Source organism: Cervus elaphus, chromosome 24, assembly GCF_910594005.1.
Source record: "Cervus elaphus chromosome 24, mCerEla1.1, whole genome shotgun sequence".
NCBI classification, from domain to species: domain Eukaryota; kingdom Metazoa; phylum Chordata; class Mammalia; order Artiodactyla; family Cervidae; genus Cervus; species Cervus elaphus.
In genome coordinates this window covers 65,957,662-65,975,130 of record NC_057838.1, presented here as the reverse complement: position 1 = coordinate 65,975,130, position 17,469 = coordinate 65,957,662, and the positions used below count along the sequence as shown (strand labels likewise).

The 17,469-nt window shown below is 57.0% G+C and overlaps 1 protein-coding gene across 1 annotated transcript in view; it reads right to left on the bottom strand.

Moving 5' to 3' along the window:
• Positions 1 to 16,572, bottom strand: part of SLC6A1 (solute carrier family 6 member 1) — a 39,670-nt gene extending 23,098 nt beyond the window's left edge. The window contains exon 1 of the mRNA XM_043886568.1: positions 16,396 to 16,572. The gene's annotated coding sequence lies outside the window, so the exon portion shown is untranslated. The remainder of the gene's footprint in view (positions 1 to 16,395) is intronic.
• Between the last annotated feature and the right edge of the window lie 897 nt (positions 16,573 to 17,469).

Here is a 17,469-nt window from a genome sequence, read left to right as displayed (position 1 = left end):
GATGAGTCTAGGGAAAGCAGAGGGCCTGGTGCACGGGAAGTTCTCGACACACAGCAGCTTAGATGGCCATTCAGAGAGATGAATGGCCACGGAAGTGCTTGCTTTGTAATCGAAAATCATCATATAAAAGTGGCCCAATTAATAGCTGATGCTCGGTGCAGAGGGGTAGAGGGAGGCTGGGCTGTGCAGTGAGAGGCGGGTGCTATGGGCAGCCCTTGCTATGAATCTCCCTGCAAGGCAGGGAAGGCTCCCCGGAGAAGCTTCTGTGATGGAAAAGCTGGAGAGGGTCTCCAAGGCCTCAGGACTTTGGCCCCAGAGACCTGAGCCCACTCTGGGGGTGAGAAGTCAATCTTTTGCCTCGCAAAACAGATGCCTGAGAGTCCAGATATTAGGCCCTCATCCTTGGACTCTCAGTCCAAGCGGGGCTTGGGGCTGGGACCAAGGCAGCCAGCCTCCTTCCTGATCCGGACTTGGTCTACAGCAGCAGTCTACAGATGAAAACAAAGGCCCAGAGAGGGCTAGGGGCTGGTCTGAGGTCACACAGCACAGGAGTCATATGACCCTTACAGACCCCCACGGCCCCCAGATCTCAGCCTCCTGTACACTCACTTCAGAGATGAAGGAAGGAAGGTCCGCGTCTTGGTGCAAACCTCTCGGCTGCTTCAACAACCCTGAGAGGCCATCTGCAGCTCCAGGTGAAGTTCTCAACAGTATTGGACGCCGCTCCTCCACAACATCCCAGGGTGACTTTCAAGTAAGCCATGTAATTTCTCTAACTGTCTGTTTCTTCGTCAGGAAATGGGGCCAAAGGTAATTACTTTATACATTATGACCACTAGGTTGAGATTTTCCAGCCCTGGGCCCAGCCCAGCAAATCATAATACAGTGACGCTAAAATGATTATTAGTTCCATTTTGCAGATGATGGTTCTGAGGCTCAGAGAGGTCAAATAACCTGCCCAAGGTCACAGAGGGTTTAACCCTGGCCCTCTGCTCACTTAGCAGGTGCCTCCTGGACACTGGCCTGTGTGAAATGCTCTGAAGCGCATGGACGTGGCCCCTGGCCTTCTGAGCCTGCCTCTGGGCTCTGGGGAGGAAGAGACGTATTGGCGTGAAGAGGCGTCTGCCTGGCCCCTCGGCCTGCTACAGGGAAGGAAATCAAGGGGCAAGCCCTCCTGCCTTCAGTCTCAGAGAGCCTGCAAGTCTGGTTTTCTAGGGTGTATCCCAAATCAGAAAGTACAAGGTTAGAGGACATCCCACCCCAGCAACCAGAGTGAGAAAAAGATCAGCTTTATAACTGCTGGAGGCTTCTTAAATCCATCACTCAGTTCAGATGCTCAGTCGTGTCTGACTCCTTGCGACCCCATGGACTGCAGCACGCCTGGCTTCCCCGTCCATCACCAACTCCCGGAGCTTGCGCAAACGCATGCTCATCGAGTCGGCGATGCCATCCATGCAAAGGTGAAATAAGTCACGCTGCTCTTCTGTCTGTGAATACACGCAGGAAACTGTCCCCAACTTTTTGTTAACAAAGAAGGAAGGAGACAGAAGAGCTTGAAGTACGAGAAGAAAGTGAGCTGGGGACTTAACACATCAGGGCGTGCTCTAAGCGCTTTATGGAGAGCACTGGGTTGGTCGAAAAGTTTGTTCAAGTTTTCCCGTAAGATGTTAGCCAGCTCAATAACTCGCCACTCTCACCCCTCCCCCACATTTTACTGATGGGTAAACCAAGGCGGAGAGAGAGAGAGAGAAAGGGACTTGCCGAAGATCTCCCAGCTAGGAACTGGGGTGGGGGGGGTGGGCAGGGCTGGAACCCAGGCAGCTGGTCTCCTGTGTCCACATCCTCAACCAGCCCACTCCACTATCTCTAGTTGGATGCCTGCAGAACTCCCCCAAAGGCCCACCATTAGGACGGGAGAGAACGTAATTCCCTTCAGAGCAAACCCCCAAGGACAAGGAGCCCAGAGTGGCTGCTGACACTACCTCCCCAAGGTCTGGCTCCGCGAAGGCTAACTGGTCCCCACGGTCACACCGGGCAAACCCTGCAGGTGTCCTGGGAGCCAACAAAGGGTCACGTGGGATCCCAGCTGAGCAGCTGTCAGCGGGCCCCCAGGGCTGGGCTCTAGAGAGCCCCCCGGGAGGCAGCTGGCCCAGGGGTGGCAATCCCCTCAGGAGTCCCCAGCTCTCCTCTGCTTGCAGACACAGCCGGTGCTCGCAGAAAAGCAGGCCTTTCTAGGGGCCGGGAGGGGAGGATGCACAGTCAGCTGGAGGCTCTGGAGTCTGCAGACCCCGGTCTGAATCCTCACTCTGCATGCTACCGGCTGTGTGATACCGAGCCAGGCCCTTAACCGTTCTGTGCTTTGGTCTAAGGAAAGGAGTCAGGCTCTGGCCGCGAGCACCCTCCTGACTTCATCCTGGTTCTCATCTCAGCCCGCCTGCCTCGCTCACATGGTCCACAGCCTGCTAACATCTGTTCTAGCCCCTAATTGTCTGCAATGCCTGACGGTGCACCTCGCTTTGTCGAGGCAATTTTCAATCCAATCCAACCTGCATCGACTGCGCACCTCCAGGGAGCCGGGTCCCACGCTGGGTGCAGAGCGATCCAGACGCCAGCTGGAGTCTGGGTCCTGCCGCTGAGCGCTGGTGACAGCTGGGCATGCGGATAAGCGACATCCACTCGGGGAAGTTCTCCCACAGCCCAGAGAAGGGGGGATGGCGCCCGGCTGTGGCCGGGGGCTGGATTCAGGCAAGAAACCAGGAGACGATGGCATTAGGGCTGGTGGAAATGGGACACAAGTGGGACATTCTTTCTATAATCGCAGTGAGAGAAGCAGGAGCGGAACCTTTGCTCCTCTCCCCAAGCCTAACACTTCTAGTCCACCCCAGGCAGAGCAGATGGGGACAAGGCATAATGTATTTACAGACAATGAGGAGGGACCTGAGTCTGGCTGACGAGAATCTGGGGTCCCTTAGGGAGCCTGGCTGGGGAGGTGGCAGAAATGGTCAAGGGCTCTGAAAGCAGGAGAAGGGGGTGCTCTGTGTCCCGGAACAAGAACAGTGATCATGCCAAAGGTTTATCCAGTGCTTTAGTTCAGTGGGCTTACGTGAGAGCTCAGTTGGTAAAGACTCCGCCTGCAATGGAAGAGACCCCAGTTCAATTCCTGGGTTGGGAAGACTCACTGGAGAAGGCATAGGCTACCCTCTCCAGTATTCGTGGGCTTCCTTGGTGGCTCAGCTGGTGAAGAATCCACCTGCAATGTGGGAGACCTAGGTTCGATCCCTGGGTTGGGAAGATCCCCTGGAGAAGGGAAAGGCTACCCACTCCAGTATTCTGGCCTGGAGAATGCCATGGGCCGTGTAGTCCACGGGGTGGCAAAGAGTCAGACACGACTGAGTGGCCTTCATTCCTCTCACGGATGCTCGTCTTTAATTCTCACAGACACAGGGACCGTGGGGGGACAGGAGCTTGCCCCAGTCTGTGGTCTGGAGGCATCTGCTCAATTCCCATGCTTTTATCCTCTCCCCCAAACCCCCACCCCACAGCAAGGAGGCAAGGATGAGACAGAGGGATGGCATCACCGACTCAATGGACATGAGTCTGAGCAAACTCCAGGAGAGAGTGAAGGACAGGGACGCCGGCAGTCCATGGGGTGGCAGAGTCGGATACAACTGAGTGACTGAACAACCCCACGGCGAGCACAGAGCAGGGGGAGCCTGGGGACCTTTGAGAGAAGGGAGATTTGATCTGATGGTGACATGGCCAGAACCCATCTGCTGAGTACGTGGTGGGCGGAGGGACAGTGAGCTGGGGGTGATGGGGAAGGCCCGGTCCCTCTACACAACCTGCCTTCTGTCCTGACGAGTTAACTGATTCTTCTACCCTGTCTCTCCAGCTCCACTGGTCCTCTCTGCACCAACGGGACCTGCGTCTTCACGTGGCTCTGCTTCCCTCCACGGCAGCTCATGCAGTGCCCGACACACACACACACACACACACACACACACACACACACACACACGCTCTCCCAAGTCCCACCATGGGGACACTGTTATCACAGGTCCTCAAGAAACGTCGGCTTCGGAGAAGGTGGCGCCCCTCCCGTTGCCAAAGCAGGGGTGTGCTGGTGAGCTTGAACAACGGGCTCTCCAGAAAGCAAGGGACCAGCCCAGCTGGGAGTTTCTGCTGATTTTGGCAGGGTCTGTGTTCCCGCCCCCGGCGGGGTCAGGGTCCACCCTGAGGTCACAGGATCAGAAGAGATGAGCTCACTCAGTGAGCCTTATGGGCTCTTGATTGCTTCTTATGAGGAAAGCCTCAGATGCCAAAGATGAGGTTTAGAAGGAGAGATAGAGACTGGAGAAGAGCAGCAGGGGGACAGGGAGAAGGGGCCGGAAGGAAGAGAGGGGAGGAGAGAGGAGGAAGGACGGAAGGGAGCGGGGAGACCCAGGGGTGCTGTTGGTTTCCTCTTTGCCCTGCTCTGGTGACCTCCCGGAACCTGCGTGTCTCCCGGAACCTGCCCGAGACCCCAAGGAGGGAAGGAGCCTGTGTGTGCCTGCCCAGTCGCTCACTCGTGTCCAGCAGGCCCCATGGAGTGCAGCCCACCAGGCTCCTCTGTCTATGGAATTCTCCAGGCAAGAATGCTGGATATGGGTTGCCATTTCCTTCTCCAGGGGATCTTCCCAACCCAGGGACTGAACCCGCAGTCTCTTCCATCTCTTGCCATCGGCAGGCGGGCAGGCAGATTCTTTACCACTAGCGCCACCCGTGAAGGCCAAAAACCTGAGGAGGGAGAGGAGGGAGGAAGCCCAAGTTTCAGAGACCCTGGCAGAATCCAAGGAGGCAAGTGGCTGAAAAGCTGAGACTGGAACCAGGTCGCGGGGCTTCCCTCCCCACAGCTTCCTCCAGCTGGCCTAACTGGCTGAGCCAGGGCGGGCTCCAGGCACCCCTGAGAATCACCGAGTGTCTCATCGCCCCCGACCCCGCTTCCTCCATCCGGTGTGGGGCGTGCTGGTGGTTCTGCTCCAGGGGACGCCTCTGAAAAGCGCCCCCTGCTCCCCTGGCCAGAAAGGATGAACTCAGATCAGGAAATAGAGAGTGAAAAGACACCCGCCCAGCATTCTTTACACACACCACTCTTTGCCTTGGAAGGCACGCTCGTGAGAAACCCAAGGGTTAAACGGCCCTTCCCTCCTGTTCAAGATGTGTTTGAAGGACCCTGAAGGGCATTAGGATGAAGGCCCTTTAAGAACTCAGATTCAGGAAGAAGAAAAACACAATACTTCGGGCACTAGTGGAACAAAACGGTTTTTAGTCCCCCGCAGACGCACAGCTGACGTGGAGAGCTGACCCAGTGCCACAGGACGGGACTTTGGTGACAGCGGCCCTCGGCAGCTCCGTGGTCCCCTTGCCAAGCGTCCGCACCCGCGACCCTGCTTCCTCCTCTGGACACCCCGGCGGGCTTTCTCAGCCCCGCTCTAGAGATGCATGGGCCAAAGCCCCGAAAACAAACTATCTAAATTAACATCACACAAAGTCATAAGAACCACCAGGGGTCTCGAATCGCCTGCCCACGGGCCAGAACAGGCCCCACACGTGTGTCTGGTTGAGCGCTTTGGGAGGGGGAGAACGTGTGTATTTACCAGCTTATTACAAGTCCCACCATGACTGTCACCTTGCTCCTGACCTCTTCATTCATTTCTTTGACCCACCCAGCCCTCCATGGCCTTCGAGTTTGCAATTCTAATATATAGGGCACAGTCTAGTCATGCCAGACAGCTCTTTCTCAAAGTGGTAGGAGGAGGGGCCGCTGTTGCCTCTTTCCTAAGAAATATGCAAAATTGGGGGGAGGGTGGCTAAAAAAGCGAGGTCAGCATTATGAGTTTATATTTGGGAAACAACAAATCCTACTGTTCTTTTAATACAGCTCAGATGGATTTAAAAAAATGTTGAGAGACACTGCTTTAGGATATTTTTCAAGAATGAGGAGGGTGTGTATTTTCAGTCGATTAAGGGTCAGATTCCTGGGTCTCAAGTATTTCCTACAAGAGAAAGCCAATTTTGTTTTTGAAAGACTCCAACGAATGCTCACTTTAGCCAACGCATCTATTCTTGATTCATTCACCAAGCTTTCTAAAGAAATCTTCATCGTATGAATACCCCACCCCATTTTTGTCAAGAGAAAAAATTCCATGTAGGGAGAAGAAACCACCCATTTGGGGAAATGAGATTTTTATTGAGAGAATGGTCTTAAGTCCCAGGAACAATGAAGAAATTCAGGAGTAACTTCCGCTCAGGAGGTCAAGGGTATTCAGAAGTTTATTTGTCAAGAGCCAGGATGGAATAGGGCAGTGTTTGAGGGCACTGGCCCTGTGGGTGAGAAAACCTGGTTTTCCATCTCAGTTCATAAGCTGCATGACTGCAAACCTCTCAAACACGGAGGTGACAATGTCTACTTTTACGGCCACTATGAGGATTACCTGGGGAGACTACAAAAAGTGGTTCACACAGAGCCTGGTATGTACTCAATACTTGTTACCTGGCAGAAATTATAATAAATCACCTGATTAAGGCTACTATTTTTTTTTCCCCCAAGAGAGCTATGGGGAAAAAGTCCCAGGCAGGATGCCACAGTTATCTTAACCCACAGGCAGTTGATAAAAGGGAATGGTGAAGTCACTGTCAATGTTGACCACATCAAATTCTCAGAGCAAACTGCTCACTAAACACAGTCCCCAAGTGGACATGGGTACCTATCCCTACAATTAGCACATCTGCTCAAACCTCCTTAAATGTCAACTGTCTTCATCTGTCCATGGAATGGATCTCCCAACCCTCTCCTGCCTGCCAAGGAGAGAACAGTCAGAGTCTGGGGGGTGGGGGGCTTGGGCTCACTGCTTCACACGCACCCCGCCATCCAGCCTCAGGAGCAGCAGTGAGCAGACGACCCTCCCTCTCCGGGGAATCCAGGACCAGGTTGCTTCTCTGGGGGTGGACGTGCTCAGACAGGGAACAAACAAAATGGTCGCTTGCCTCTAAGTCACTAGGATCCGAGCTCTCAACCGTGCTTTTGAAACAGCCAAATGCCAAGGCCAGCACCCGCTTTCTGCTTCCTAAATGGAGTGGGGCCGTCTGCCAGCTCGCCTCCCCTCTTTGCCAGCATGCAAATGATGTACTTTGGGGTTCCTCGGGGTGTTAACCCCATGCTCCCCGACCCCCAAGTAGGGAAGGGAATATATTGCCCCAGCTGTTCGGGATGGAGAGATGAAGAGCGTGGGTGAGAGTGTTTATTTTCCACGGGCTCACCTGGAGAGCAGCAGAGAATAGACACAACTCCCCCGGCATGGTGCGCGTGCAGGTTTTCGGGCTCGGTGCATTTACAGCGAGGTATACACCAATCATGCCTTCCAAACACAAAGTACTTATGCATGTTTTTAATGACCGAAGCTGTGGGTTTGTTCTGGTGACATTCACTACGTCTGCAATGAAGATCCCCGTTATTTACTGCTCTTGTACTCGTTTTAGCCAGTCTCAGTCATCCTACCATCTACACCTACTCTTCCTACACCATATCGCACACCGTATCTTCCTACACCAAATATGGTTGGGAACACACCTGTCTAGCCTCTTCCCTTTGGTTGGTGCTCAGCAGTGGGGCCTGATGCTCTGCCCACCTACCCTATTTGGTCTCATAACAATCGTATGAGATTGATCTGTTCTTATCCCCATTTTGCAGGTAAGGAGACCAAGGCTCAGAGAGGTAAAGTGACTTTGCTCAGGGTCACGCAGCTAGGAAGTGAGAGGGTGGGCTTTGGACTTACTGTTTCCCATTCCTCTTGGTCTAGAATTGTTGCTCCATCACATGCACTGTGTTTGAGAGTCTCCTTAACAATCTTTAGAGAGGTCTAGGTACTCTGAGTACACTGTGTCCCCAGCTCATCGACTGCCCTCCCCCTAGCTGTCCCCCTCCCAGGGCCTCCACAGTCCAGACTCCCTGCAGCCACTGGAGGTTTGAAGCCAAGCTCCATCTTGTGCACAGGTGTGTGACCTGGTGATGTCACTTCACCCCTCTGCACCTCACGCTGCACCTCCACAAATGAAGAAAATTACCCCGTCCTGCGAGGCTGCAGCAAGGATGCTTCCAGACAAAGCCAGTTTCCCTGCAGTTATCCCCACCCCCCACCCCCAGCCTCTTTTCTGGGGAAGCTCGAGCCCTAGACACGAGAGCCTCCACTCACTCCATCGCTCGCTCGAGCGGCTCCCGAATCAGCATTCAACACACATCATTCTGCCTTGTGCAACGCCATTATCTCCCGAGGACACAGGCTCCGTTGTCATGGCAACCAGAGTCCTTCCACCAACTCTATTTAATAATTTTTCAACAGCGGTGCTGGGCTTGGGGCAGGGGAAGGAGCACCGGGTTAGGGGTTAGGAGCTCTGGGCCCTAGCACCTGTGGGCCCCTGACCCCGCCTCTTTAGGCCTCAGTTTACCCACCTATAACAGAGGTATCAGAAATGGGTGGCTTTTGTGACTTTCCCTGGCCTAGAAAAACCTAAGAAACTGATTTCAAGGTCCAAGAAGCAGGAGGCAGGGAACCAGAGCTACTGGGGCGGTCTGAAGGTTTGAGTGACACTTTGAATCCACCAGAAGAACCAGAAGTGGCCTTTGGTGACCAGACTCTCTCCTGCTGCCTCTACAATGTCACTTTTCAGACATTGCTGCGATCTCCGTGACCTGCCGCGGTCAGGGCTAGGGTTCATTCAGAGACAGGTTTGCCTGCAGTCATCACAGCCCTCACTGCGCCCGATTTGCTGCTGTTTAGTCTCTAAGTCATGTCCAACTCTTTCGGGACTCCACGGACTGTAGCCCACCAGGCTCCTCTGTCCATGGGGTTTTCTAGCCAAGAATACTGGAGAGGGTTGCCATGCCCTCCTCCAGGGGACTCTCCCAAGCCAGGGATCGAGCCTGCGTCTCCTGAATTGGCAAGTGGGTTCTTTACCACTGAGCCACGTGGGAAGCTCCAAACCCAGTTTGCAGATGTACAAACGGAGGCAAAGGAGCCCATGAGCACCAGCAAGTGAGAAGCCCTGCTCCCGGAAAGGCTAGGCTGGTGGTGCCCAGGAAGCGAGCCAGTCCCCCTGCCTTGCCCTTCTACCCCATTCAGCCCACGACGGGCCAGCTCCGGCCCCCACCTGTGTGGCTTCTGGCTCCCCCTCAAGCAGTCACAGAAACAATCAAAAGCAAGAACTAAGTACTTGTTCTGTGTCCCCGACTACGTGGGGCACTGCAGACCCCAGAAGACAGTGTTTCTGCTCCTGGCTTATCTGCATGACCCACAGTAGGGCCTGGCACACAGTAGGTGCCCAAAGCTTTATTTGGTCCCGTTGTTGGCCCACATCGGCCTCTGACCACCCCCCTCCCCAAAGGCCTCTAAGAAAATCTCCCAGAGCAGCCACCAACGTCTCAGCTCCAAGGACCCGCTGCGGACCCCATGCTGGGGAGGGGGGCCGGTGTGACCAGGGGCTTTGTGACTCCCGGCTGGCTGCAGGCTGGGGAGGGGGCAGCTCTGCCTTGGCACAGGCTGATGGCACTGCTTTCAGGCACGGCTGCTGCCAGCCCAGTGGCGCTATTTAACTCCTCTGGGGCTGGCGTTTTCATTTAATACCCGCGGCATAATTAACAGTGCTGCATCTGCTCTGTCATTAGCGGCATTCTCTGCCATTTGGAGAAAGGGCCCTTACATTCCCAGTCATTAGTCTCAGGGAGGCTGTCATGGGGGAAATGGAGGAGGAAGTGGGGCATGCAGCCTGCCTTTTCCCCGCTCGGAGAGCTGGCACCAGGCGCACGGAGCGGCCAATCGATGTGTCCCATCCAAAGCCTTTGGCTTCATGGGCAGAGAAAGGGGAAGCACCAGATTGGGGAAGGACCCAGCCCACCATTCCCCAGGCTCCCAGGGAGCCCACAAGGGAGGTGGCGCTCCCCCCCACTTCCTGGGGTCTATACAAGCCCAGGCCTCAGGTGTCCGTCGGCAGGACGGAGCAACCTGGGCAACCAGGAGAGCGCCCCGGGCTCGGTCACCTACTGAGGATCCCGGAACATGGCTTATGAAATACTGGGCTTGGTGCCTGCATCAAAAGTCGGAGCTCAAAACTGGGTCTCCTACGTGTCTGATGACTTGGTGGCACGGCGCAGAGCCAACCTGTTAAAAGCGTGTCCGTGCAATACAGCGAGTGCATTCAGATTCCTTCAGGAAGACTACTTCTTCCCCATGCCCAAGCCCACTTACAAAAACTGCAGGTGAGTCCCTGACCACACGCTCTGGAGACAGCCAACAGGAGCGCTAAGAGGCTCGAGGCTCGGGTGGCCACGAGGGCCGGACGCAGGACGGAGAGCACACAGCACATGGGAAGCGGCTGCCTCTGGCCGTGGTCACTTTCGTGTCGGCTCCCCCCACGACGATCCCACCCGGGTGCTCCCCGGAGGCAGCAGGTGGCATGGGAAAGCACAGGGGGCCGGCGCCAGCAAGACCTGGGCTTGAACTCTGCAGTGTAACTCGGGCGGAGCAACCCCACCTCCATCGGCCTTGGGGTCGTCCTCCGGCCGATAGGGATGGCACCGCTGGTCCCCTGGCACTGTTCTCACCACCTCGGGCAGCCCACAATCGATGCCCGGGAAGTGCTCCAGCCTCGCTGGTCAGGGTCGGGCTGGCCACGCAGCCAGGGGACGTGTCAAACCCCCAAGTTCCCCTGGCCTCCCCCAGACCTCATCCTATTCCACAACCACCTTCAGCACAGGCAGCAGTCCGAGGGCAGAGGGGAAGTGGATAATGTCCAGGACAAGTGGTTTCCATCCCCTACCCACCCCTTCCCCTCCCTCTTGGTCGGGCAGAACTCTGAGCCCCACGGCAGGTCCCAAACCACCTCAAGGCTCACGTGCAAACACCTGCCCACAACTTTCCAGCCTACCAAGGCCCTCAGATCCTTCTGGATGGTCTCACGGGGCCCCTGGGGCTCAGATCCGTGTAGATGAGCACTGCTGTGCCCGTGCGTCTGACAGCAAGCATCCTTCTTGTCCCCAGGCACCACCACTCAGGTGCCCCGGCCAAACGAGCACACTTCAGACCCCAATCTGGACACAACGGAGGACGTGTCAGCGGCGGGCCAGAGCTCAGGGCAGGCAAGAACAGGATCTGGGGCCCTTTCCTCCAAAACCTCACGCCGCGCCTTTCCACGCTGTCCGGCAGGCTTGACCCCGGTGCTGTGACCTGCCTCCCACAGAGGTTCCTTCCAAGCGGCTCCCTGATGAACTGGGATTCGGGCTTAGGAAAGGTGACGCCCCTCAACTGGGAAACCAGAGGTCAGGCTGACGGGGTGCAGGGCTTGCTGAGCCCCTGTTTCCCCATCCAAAAAGTGGAGATAGATAAAAATGGAAACAATAGTAATATTACTTTCCCCTGGAGTTCCCAGCTGATGCAAACATCAACAGAAACCACTCCATGCACATCTGTGTAAGCATTAAGTGTGTGCGTATTTCACACGTGTGCAAAGAGGGTGCATCTGAGTCAAGGTCATTCTGATAAGGGCTTTCTGAGAAAAGTCACTTATAGCAAATGCCTCTTTTTGTTGGACAGAGGACTCTTCTCTGTCAGGGACCCTATTTTCTTCCCCTGGAATACTTCAGACAGGAGCAAAAGAAAGACCACTACAAGAGCTTTTTTTTCTTTCTTTTCGTACACTGTAAAGTGTTGCTCTGATGACTGAGAGAATTGCTATCAGGACGAAGTTCCAGAAGACCGCAATCCTGACACCAAATGTCATTGCTCACCCTCCTTGTGGCCACTGCCTTCTCCCTGCACAGAACCTCCTCACCAAACAATAAGGCCATGAAAGCAACCTGCTGTCACTGTCTTTCAGGGCATCTCTGACCTTGAATGTCCCTCTGGCCAGAACGCAGTTGTCTCCAGAGCTGGCAGGCGACACCGATCTCGCAGACACCGAGCGGCTGACAGGTGGGCGGAGCGGCAGGCCACTGTCCAAAGCAGCAGCTCATGCGTGCACCCTCCAGCCCGGCCCGCCTGCCACAATGCCATCCGGCCCCGGAAGCTGGGGACCCTCTTCTGCAGCCAGGAGGGCTCCTGACACCCTAATGTAGCCCGTTCCACCTAGCTGCACAACCCCCTGCCTGCACAGGGCTCCAGCCAATCGCTCTGCCAAGACCTGGCCTCCTTGTAATTTCCAATTTGTCAGAAATGTAAAAATAGAAGGCCATTCGCTGCAGGCAGCTCGCATCAAATCGCATGCCACTTTGGTGTCACGTCAGATCACGGTAAACAGAACTGATGGCTTCCTTGGCTGCTCCCGGTGACTTCCAGAGCAGCAAGAGGGTGGTGACAAGTTGGGGTGGAGGGGCACCTGAGAGTTAGGGCAATGTGGCTGGGTGCACAATATCAACACCAGCTTTAAGTGAATCTAAAGCACAGGCCACAAATCCGCGGTATAATACGGGGACCCCTGGGCACGAACCCCAGTCCCGCCACTTAGCAGCCAAGGGACCTTGGGCACAAATTCATCTCTCTGTACCTCAACCTGCCCAGCTGGCAAATAGCAGCTATCACACTACCGGCCTCCTAAGCTGGGGCAAAGCTCAATTGATGGGATGAACTGCAAGGTGTTTCCTAACGGGCAGCTCCTTAAACAGGGTGTCGCGGCCCTGGCCACACGATCGGGGCCAAGGCCTTCGTGGCAGAGGCGTCAGCGCCACGTGGCTGCACCTGGGCTCCTGGGCCAGCTCCTAGCCCAGCGGTCTTGCAGCTGGTGCCGTCCCTTCTCTCCATCTCAGTTTCCTCATCGGTCCGGGGACAATTCCACCATGGAGCTCACGGGGTTTTGTGGAAATGAGACACAGTCCTATCAGGAAGGCACACAGCGCAGCCCCCTGGCATATCACCAGCTCGCACTAACTCTTAGCTGTGACTGTTATTGATGAGACTATCACTGGGACCACATTTCGTAGAGTTTTTTTTTTTTTTCCTGTTTATGACTGAATCCAAGTCTGCGCTGAAATATCACAGCTTGTGTTCACACCTACGGTCCATGCCAGGCAACCCTGTCTCCACTTTTAGCCGGCTCCCCGCTCACTCCATCTCTACCTCTGCTCCGGAGGCCCTCAGGTGAGCTCGGAGTAAAGATGCTGGATGTTTGTAAGGCTCACAGAGGCACATTTCCTGGGAAGCCCTATCTTGGGGTCCACATCGGGCCTCCCAGCATTTCCCCCTCTCAAGTACCATGCTCTTTCCCACCACCTTCCAGAGAATGGGTGGTGCAGAGTGCACCCCCCACCCTGGTTCTGGGCTCATATGGGGAGCTGGCGCCGGGGAATGCCACAGAGCAGCGGCTGAGCATCTGATGATGTTCTTGCTGGGGGCAGGGGGGGCTGTTGCTCTTTGCAGTTGTTGTCAATTCAAGCTTGCTTTTATCATGGCAGGTGTGCTCTGCCCACCGTTCGAGCAGCTTGGCCTGGCTGAATGGAAAGGGCAGTCCTGACACAGGAAAAGGGCAGCAGACACTTCTCTGTCTCCACCTGGGGTTCAGGTGATCAAAGGGAAGAAGTGCTAGGCCTGCCTCAGGCTAGGTGACACGTAGGGGCTTGGGTACCACCCCACTGCTCTCAAGACAAAGCAGGTGGACTTTGGGATGCTGCGGGGCTGGAGGCAGCAGGCAAGGATTAATCAACTGGGGTTGATGCTTGGCTTGTGATCCACACACCGCAGGGGACAAAAAGACATTTCTAAATTCCAAGTGACTTGGGACATCTCTATCTCAGCTACTGAGCTCATAGCCAAGTGCGGGAATAGCGTCTTTATGTGAAGGCAAGAAGCCGCTCGACGCTGTGCTTTACTGAAAGATGCTCTCAGCATATGCTGGGAAGGCAGGGCAGCAGCCACTGCTTGGAGGGTGGCCCAGAGGGGCCTCACTGTCAGTCATCCTGACCATTGGCCCACCACCTTGCTTCGTGGAGGTAAAAGCAAGGCCCAAAGACCTATCAAGGGGATAAAGCATTGGCCTGGAAGTCAGAAGAGTGGGGTTCAAACCTCTGCCCCACCTCCTCCTGGCTGTGTGACCTTGGGCAAGTCACGTTCCCTTTCTGTCCCACAGGTTCCTCACCTCTGAACTGGGGGGTCAGGACAGTACCTGCTGCACAAGGTCACTGTAGGAATCACAAGCTGGGGACACGGCAGCTTTCAATACTCCGTCCCCACCTCCCCATGTGGACGAGAGCTTGCCCAAGGTCACCTGCGGAAAGCGGCCTCAGCCCTGCTCAAAGCCCATTCATCCAGGGTTCGCTCCTGGCTGTGGCCTCAGAGGCTGTATTTCATAGCCTTCCTGCTCAACGATGCAGGGAGGTCCATGCTCGCCCTGTCCTCACCTTCCATCTGTGCTGGCTTTATTCTAAGATCCTTACTGAGCGCCTGCAAGGTCCTGGGTGATCGGTAAAAACATTCACAGCATTTGGAGCTCCGGGTCGCCATGCATGTGAGAACCAGGGACAGACGAAGCAATTGTGCTTCTTTCAGCTTTGAGGGACCTGCTCCTTCCTAGTCTTTACCCTCCGCGTTTCCTCCTACTTGGCCTCTAGACGCCCCCTCCCAGCCCCATCCTGAGATCCTGGGGGAACCGGCTTCTCACCGAGCCTCCAGCCCGGGACTGAACAGGCAGAGTGTCAGCAGAGACGGTTCCCGCTTCTCCCCGGCAGCAGCCGCCTCTCTCCTGTAATTCTCAAGGATCGCCCCACGCTACAGATGCCCCGCCAGACAAGCTGGGTTTCCTCCCGCTGCCGGGGACTCATGGTTCGTCCTCTAAGGGCTGGCCATTGAGCCAGCGCTTGGCTGGATAGAGAGCAGTTTCTTTGTTTGCAGCCTGCCTAACAGTTTCTTCCTGAGGCTCAAGGGAGGCTCGGCCATTTTGCCCCATCGCCCTGGGAAAAGGTCCCTCTCACTTGTCCAGGGACCTGCACCCTCCTCGCCTTTGGGGTGGGGGGTCTGGGGCTGCTCTGCCAGGACGAGGGCAGGGGCTGGGTCGACCCTTCACACAGACCGCCAAGAGGCAGAAGACACACGCCTGCGGTTCCCACTGACATTCTTTGTTCTGGAATTTCGGAGTTGGGGTACTGCATTTCACGCTCTCTTATGAATGCATTTCCTCCAAAGTTGCCAACGAGAGAATCTAGGCCATATCCAACACCCAACACTCCCCTCTCTCACCCAACACCCACCGTGCCCATCACAAATCAGGACTGCCCCCAGAGTCCGCTGACTTAGCCTGACTTGGGGGTGTCACCAAAGCTCAGGAGCCATTTTATTCAGTGCCCCCCTCCCCAGTTCTTCATGAAGACGAGGCTGAGCTTCCTGGGACAGGGCAGAGAGCTCAAGCCCCACATCAGGCAGACACTGGGCATTATAACTGGGCTTTTAAAATCCCAATTTTCTCCCCAGGATTCACGCCTGTTTGGAGAGATCAGCTCAGAGCCTCCGTATGGGGCTGCTGGGTCTGGGTTCCTTATTCAAAAAGCAAGCTAAGCTAGAACATCTGTGGATGCCAGCCATAGGGACGTGTGGGTACAAGAGGACGCCCCATGGAGACATCGTCATTGTCCCGGGGGTGGCAGGGTCGCCTCTTTCTCCAGTGTCCAGAAAATAAATGTCAGGTTGTAAGGCAAGAAGACAGACACAGTCTTCAAACCTTCTAGGGACCCCCCGCCCCCAACCAATCCTACATCGCTCGGAGAGAGCGGCGCGGACTTCCGTGCGCTCAGCTCAAGCCCAAGCTGCGGTGTACTTTCTAGCCAACGTTTCTTGAGAGCCTAAGCTGCCGAAGACAGAAAGGAGATGTCCCATTCCCCAGTCGCCTGGTCCCCGGAGCCCGCAGGGAACAGAAGAGGGGCACAGCCCGACCTCGGCGCAGCTGACCCCGCGAGCAGTGGCGCACGGCTCGCCAAACGTTATCATTCCATCCCGGGTCCCCCGCCATCCCCTGGGGGTGATGCGGGTGAACGGGGCGCTTCGACGGCTCCTGCAGAATTTAGCGCCAGCTTGCGGGGGGCGGGGGAGGGGAGGCAAGGGGCCCGTGACCCCTTGGAAAAGAGCCGGAGATTTTGGCGACCCTCGTGCGTGCTCCCTCGGCCCCCTCGCACGTCCCAGAGGGATGGCCCGGGTGCGCGTCGACTGTCGGAGCTGCGCCTCGGGCTCCTTCCTGTGGGCCCGAGGCTGGGCGAGGCGCGGGGGGCTGGAAACTCGGCGAGCCCGACCCCAACCCGCCCGGCCCGCGGCGGCGGCTCTGGGCGCCCGGCCTCGCCGTCCGGCCGTCCCGGACTCGGCGCCCCGACGCCGGCCGCCCTTCTCCTACCTGCGGCCGGGGCTGCGCTGCCCGCGGCGGGCGCTGCGCGGGCAGCTCGGCCGCTCCGGTGCGCTCCGGGCGCGGGGCCGCTCCCCGCTGGGGCCGCGCTGCGCTCCCCGGCTCCTCCGTTCCTCCGCTCGGCGATTCTCGCCCGCAACCTCGCCGCGCGCTCGGTCTTCCGAGGGCGGGCGCAGGGACGCTGGGGGGAGAGGGGCGGGGAGCGCGGGGGCGGGGCCGGGGCGCGGGAGCCCGCCCAGCCCGGGGAGGGGCGCCGCCAGGCCGCCCCGCCCCCCGGCCCCCTGGTCCCACCCCCGTCCTTCCCCTCCTGGCCTCCCCTCTCCCGTTTCCCGCTTCCCGTTCCTCTCTCCCCCCCCCCTGTCTCCGCCTTGTCCTCTCCTTTCCTTTTCTCTTCTCGGCCCCGCCCCGTCCGCCTCGCCCGCTCCCCTCTCCCCCCTCCCCGCCTCCCGCTCCTTCTTCCTTCGCCTTCCGTCTGGTGGGCTCTTCCCCGGCTCGGCCCGGCTGTCTGGGTCTCTGCGTCCCTTCCTTTGCCATAAGGATTTCCCTCGGGGCTTTTTTCCTTCCAGCCCTGCCGACCTGCTTCTGTTGGTTTGTTTCGGTCTCTCTTCTCTGTCACCTTCTTCTCTCCCCGTAGGTCGCCAGGCCCCCTTGGGGGGTGGATGGAGTGTGAGCCCCTGCCCCCTCTCTGCTCTGCTCCCAGGGGCTGCTCCCCCCGCCCCCCATGCCTGCTGACCCCGGGAAGTTTTTGAGCTGGAGCGCCCAGGCTGTGGGTCCCAGGCTAGATGCGTGCACCTGGCAGGGAGATGCGGCTTGGGGAGGACTTCCTGCCTGCTGCCATGGGGCGGTGGTGGAGACACAACTGGCTCAGTGTGTGGATGGACAGATGGATACACAGATGATTAAGAATGGAAACACAGCCTGGAGCAACACCCAGGGATGGGAGCTGAGCACGCCCACCCTCCTTCCAGGTCTTAGGGTTTGAGAGGCCCTCCCCAGAGACCCCTCTTTCCCAGTCAATGCTCACCCCATGCCTGAGGCCTCCCTCCCTTCCCCTCGACTCCTTTC